This window comes from Oreochromis niloticus, unplaced genomic scaffold, assembly GCF_001858045.2.
Source record: "Oreochromis niloticus isolate F11D_XX unplaced genomic scaffold, O_niloticus_UMD_NMBU tig00007526_pilon, whole genome shotgun sequence".
In the NCBI taxonomy this organism is placed as follows: Eukaryota; Metazoa; Chordata; class Actinopteri; order Cichliformes; family Cichlidae; genus Oreochromis; species Oreochromis niloticus.
The window spans coordinates 10,954-15,743 of NW_020328624.1; the positions used below are offsets into that span (position 1 = coordinate 10,954).

At 40.3% G+C, this 4,790-nt stretch overlaps 1 long non-coding RNA gene across 1 annotated transcript; it reads right to left on the minus strand.

Annotated features, from left to right (window-relative positions):
- Positions 1–1,607: 1,607 nt before the first annotated feature.
- LOC109198923 (uncharacterized) lies at positions 1,608–3,999 on the minus strand. Its single transcript, XR_002059466.2, has 4 exons — positions 3,969–3,999; positions 3,195–3,282; positions 3,053–3,105; positions 1,608–2,312 (listed from the first exon to the last, which is right to left on the minus strand). It is a non-coding gene; the product is annotated as an uncharacterized LOC109198923 (long non-coding RNA).
- Positions 4,000–4,790: the final 791 nt, after the last annotated feature.

Genomic DNA, 4,790 nt, shown 5'->3' on the forward strand with positions numbered 1-4,790 from the left:
TCAGGCTGTCAGCCAGTTTCCTGAAAACATTTACTGTGTGTTGCACACTGGAAATATTATCAGCTGTCACAGTGACGAAAAACGTGTCACATCTGGATCTTGGAGCTGATGTAAATATTTGCGCGAACACTAGGTGGGGCTGAGATGATTTAAGTGTCATGGTTCCTGGAGTCAGTGTTTTTCAGTTTGTTGTTCTTTTTCCTCAGTTAATTTTTTTAAATCTATTTTTTTGTGTTATTGTAATTATGTTTGGATTATGTCCTGAAGTTTCTGGGTTTTGTTTATAATTTAATAAACACGTTTCAATTATGTCTATCTTTTATTATCATTCTGGTTTTGGTGATTTGGTTTATCTTATTCTTCCTAGCCTTCCCTGTTCCCTCAGTGCAGGTGTTTTCATGACTTCCTGTCTGATTTTGCCAGTCAGTTGTCTCAGTTTTCTTCAGTTCATGTTTTATTGTCCATGCTCCACGTTCTGTTTTTTCTCTTTTGTCTCCTACTTTTGCATTCTGCCTTGAGCCCAGCTTTGTCTCCTTGACTCCAGGAGTAAACATCCTTTTGAGTTTATCCTTTTGTCTCCAGGGTCCTGCATATCGGGTCCAAGCCCTGCCTGCCGCACAACATATCACGACATTGACACTCAAACTGAACTCCATATATTTTAGAGTTGTTCTTAAACATGGACTATCTGCAGGTTCTGAGCATTTACATTGTGTTCACAGACTGAGATGAAGTCATTATTATTATGAATTATGTCAAACAACATTTTGGTATCTGAATTTCAGAGTCTGAGCCTTGACACATTTTACACTGAAAGCAGCTAAATTAGTGTCGAGTCAACCTGGAACCTTAATTGCTGAGATCATAGGCTCTGCAAAAGATCAGCAACCGTGTCAGGTCCACTTATCCAAAACAGATCATGGATTCAGATCTGACATTTTTATCTTCGCTTTTTTCACCTACATTTTGTAGTTCTTAGGTTAGAAGTGAATAATTAATTTAGATATCAAAATCAATTAGGATTCTAGCTTCATCTAAAAAAATAGTTGGGTGCATGATGCCAGCAGGCGTTATAAACTATACGCCACTGCTACCCCAGAATCTTCTAACAGATGTACCTATGTATTAATTTAAAATCCTTCGTTACCTCGTTCGCGTGTTCACGAAATTGGATGTCGACCTGACAGGGTGATGACAATACCCATCAGCCTTAATGGCTTAGCAGTAAAAATGCTATATTTATTATCAAACTTATCTGTGATGATGACAAAGTGGCCCACACTGATTAATAGTATCTTTTTCCTCCTGTTCATATTCTGTGGTGAAATAATAGTATCAGAGCTCCATTAATGGTTTTCTTTCCTGGCCATGCATGCGCATATCTCAGGGTGACACATTCAGAGTTGATTGACCTAACTCCAATCAGCTGTTCCAGAACAAGAAACTCTGAATTGCCCATCTCTGTTATTTTTCAACATGCTTCCTGGAACATGGCCCAGCAGTTGGGACTTTTAGGAGTGGAATATTGGCCCATTCTTGTCTTACATGGGATTGTAGCTGCTCAACGGTCCTTGGTCATCTTTGGATGAGAGCATCCATCCAAAGGATAATGTCTTTGGCTAGTTTCTCTTAAATGTATATAGACCTTGTAGCATTGATTGTGTCTTTCCAGATGTGCCAGCTGCTAGTTCCATAGCCACTAATGCAGCCCCATACCATCAAAGATGCTGGTTTTTGAACTGAGTGCTGATAACAAGCTCCTCTTCATTCCAAGAAGAATTTCAAATTGGTTTGTCTGATCACAGAATTCTGTTGAGGTTTTTTTCTTACATTTTACACAGTGTCCAATCTTTTTCAGAATCGGGTTTGTTTATTTTTATCCTTAAATTTGTAACTTTATTTTCATAAAAGCATGATCTTTTTCTAAAAAGACTGCAATGTTTTTCCTCCCCCAGTGACCTTTACACTCTCACATAGACTGATTCAAGCCACACTAGAAGCCAAAAACCAAAACATAGAAAACCAACTCTTGTAAGTTTGAAATTATACATGTTTTAAATATCTTCACTTAATGTAGATTCATTAAAATGTGGCAGTTGGCTGTGTGAGCATGTGCATGTTAAAAAACTTAAAGTTTTTTATTTTTCCTCATAGCTCAGAGAAGCTGTGCTTGTGCATGTGTGTGTGTGTGTGTTCAGCGGTTCAGCAGCATGTTGGGCAGTGTCTTCAGGTCGATCTGAGGCAACACCCAGAAACAGTAGAGCAGTAACCATAGCAGCAGCAGCACACGTAGCTCCCAGTTCTCCCTCCACCTACACACACACAGACAAATGTAACTTTACTTTCTCTTTGCACAGGTTTGAGCTCATTTGATTCTCCTTTGAACAGTTTTTAAATTGGTGGTTGAGCTGCACTCTTCAGCTATTTCACACACTTGTGCTCTTCATAACATTTTCAGTATTGCAGCACATTCTCTTTATATGAACTCAAGCAGCTGTTTTCATTACAGACAATTTAACACTGAAGAAACCCACATTTGAGGCAAAGCTATGACACGGAACCAGACTGACACTACACTACAACTGTGCTGGAATTAGCTCACGCAGATGGAACAGAAATTTGAATGTGCTTTTCTGTCTGTTACAACAAAATGTCTGCTGTGTTACAAAAGTCCAGTAACAAATCACATTTTTCTGACAGCAACAGATTTCAGCATTTACCATGTTGTCAGTTTTTGTAATATGTACTACAAAAACAAGTTGCATGGAGCAGCTACATTGTGATTTCATTCAAAGAAAGTCTGTGTAGTCTTCACAGGTACATCCAAATGTAGGTTCTCCTGCTAATCTGTAAGATGCAGAGAAATGAAGACGTCCGTCCTTCCTGTGCCACGTATTAATTAACTTAAGTGCTGTTTGCTCACAATAACATAATTAGAAGTTACCTCAAGTCAGCAGCTACTGTTATAAACCTAGCAACATGGTGAACCTACATCACAGTTAAAGGCTCGAGTGTTACAAAACAACTAAATCAGGGAAGGAAATGCTCTTACCAAAAATCAGAGTCATCGCCGTCAGCTTTTGCAGTTACAGCTCTCTGACTGTCCTGTGAAAATGCCAGTCACACACTCTCAATATACAGTGGTACTCAATGTTTTAACATCACTGTGGGAGGGAAAGGAGCATCAAACTCACCACTGACTCAGGGCAATGAGCCCCCTTTCTGTGACGGAGAACTGGTGGGATATGGCTTTCACCTTGTTTGCTGGAACCTGCACTGCTCCTGACGAAAAAAAAAATCTATCACTTTCATTCTCAACAGGAGACGGTAAAGCCTGGAAATAACAAAAACCATGACTTTTTCAAGCCTCCGGAATCACAGAATAAGTCCTGGCATGAAACACTAAGCTGCTCTAACATTCTGGCTCAAGAAACTTCAGGTTTACAGTGAAAACACTATAACAAAACAAAGAACCAGATGGAATCAAGCTCTGTTGTAATACTTAAGGGTCAGGCAGAACTGAAGAATATAAAAAAGCTTTAAACATTAAAAAAGATCCTTTATTTTTTGGTTTATTTTCTGCTATGTATTTTTTAAAAGTGAGAGTGGTCCAGCTGTAGCTGTAGCTCAGGAGGTAAAGCAGGTCATCTGCTAAACAGAAGGTTAATGGTTCGATCCCTGGCTCCCCCTAGTCTGCAGGCCAAATATCCTTGGGCAAGATAATAAGCCCAACACATTCATACTCTGATGAATGTTAGCTAGAAAGTGTTTTTCTTTAATTCTGAAGCCACAGTCCTGTCTGTGTTGTACTGCCTTCCTTTAATTTCCTTCAGCCTCCTCTTTTCAGGACATTTATAGAAATGTCTAACTGAAAGGCTGGGTCAGAAGAATCCCATCATTTGCCACAACATTGCTTTCCCCCTGGGTAAAGTGTGCTTCTCAGTGTACACTAAGAATAGAAAGCCTACCTCACAGGCTCTGTGTTTCCCTGGCAGAGACTGGCTTCTGTTGCTCAGCCTCACTGGGATCCCTCCTGTCTGCTAGAACATCAGCATCTCCTAAGGGCTTACATAGCTTCACTCCAGGCAACAAGCAATGCTGCTGGGATCCAAATACATTCTTGTCTCTTGGGTGGCCTTTGTGATCACCTAACAGGATAAAAAGAGATATTTTAACAGAATAAAAAGTACAGAAAAAAAGTCACACTTTAACATATCATTGCTTCTTCTGTGCTGCTCATTGTATCAGTAATGTCTTCGAGAAACTTGCCAAACAAGCTGAAGGTAGGGCTAGGTGATAAAATAATTACAGCGAAATAACTTTTCCACAATCAAAATATGAGACATGGTCAACACAAAGTCAGCAGAACTCCTTTGTTTCACATTTTGAAGGCCAGTGACAATGACGAGTTGTGTATGTTTGAACTGCTGCAGCGGCACACACCTTAAGAGCGATAGCAAGAGAAAATACACAATGACAACAGAAAATGCTCCCGAAAACTCGCAACGCAACAGCGGGACCTTGAAGCCCCAAGAAAGTGAAATAGGTTCACATTTACCTTATCGTGCTCCTGTATCAAGTCCACTTCCCTGAAGTCTTCACCCAGCGGATCGAATTGTTGGTCATCTGGCAGAATGTCTGAAGGTGGTGCTGGCTGCAGAGCAGAGACACTCAAAACAGAGGGCCAGGTCTGCGCTTCAGTGTCAGGTTGCTCTGTAAACATGAGCTCTTCTTTGTCAGGGTAGAACAGATCCATGGGCTCCACAGGGTCACCAACCAGATCCTCTGTT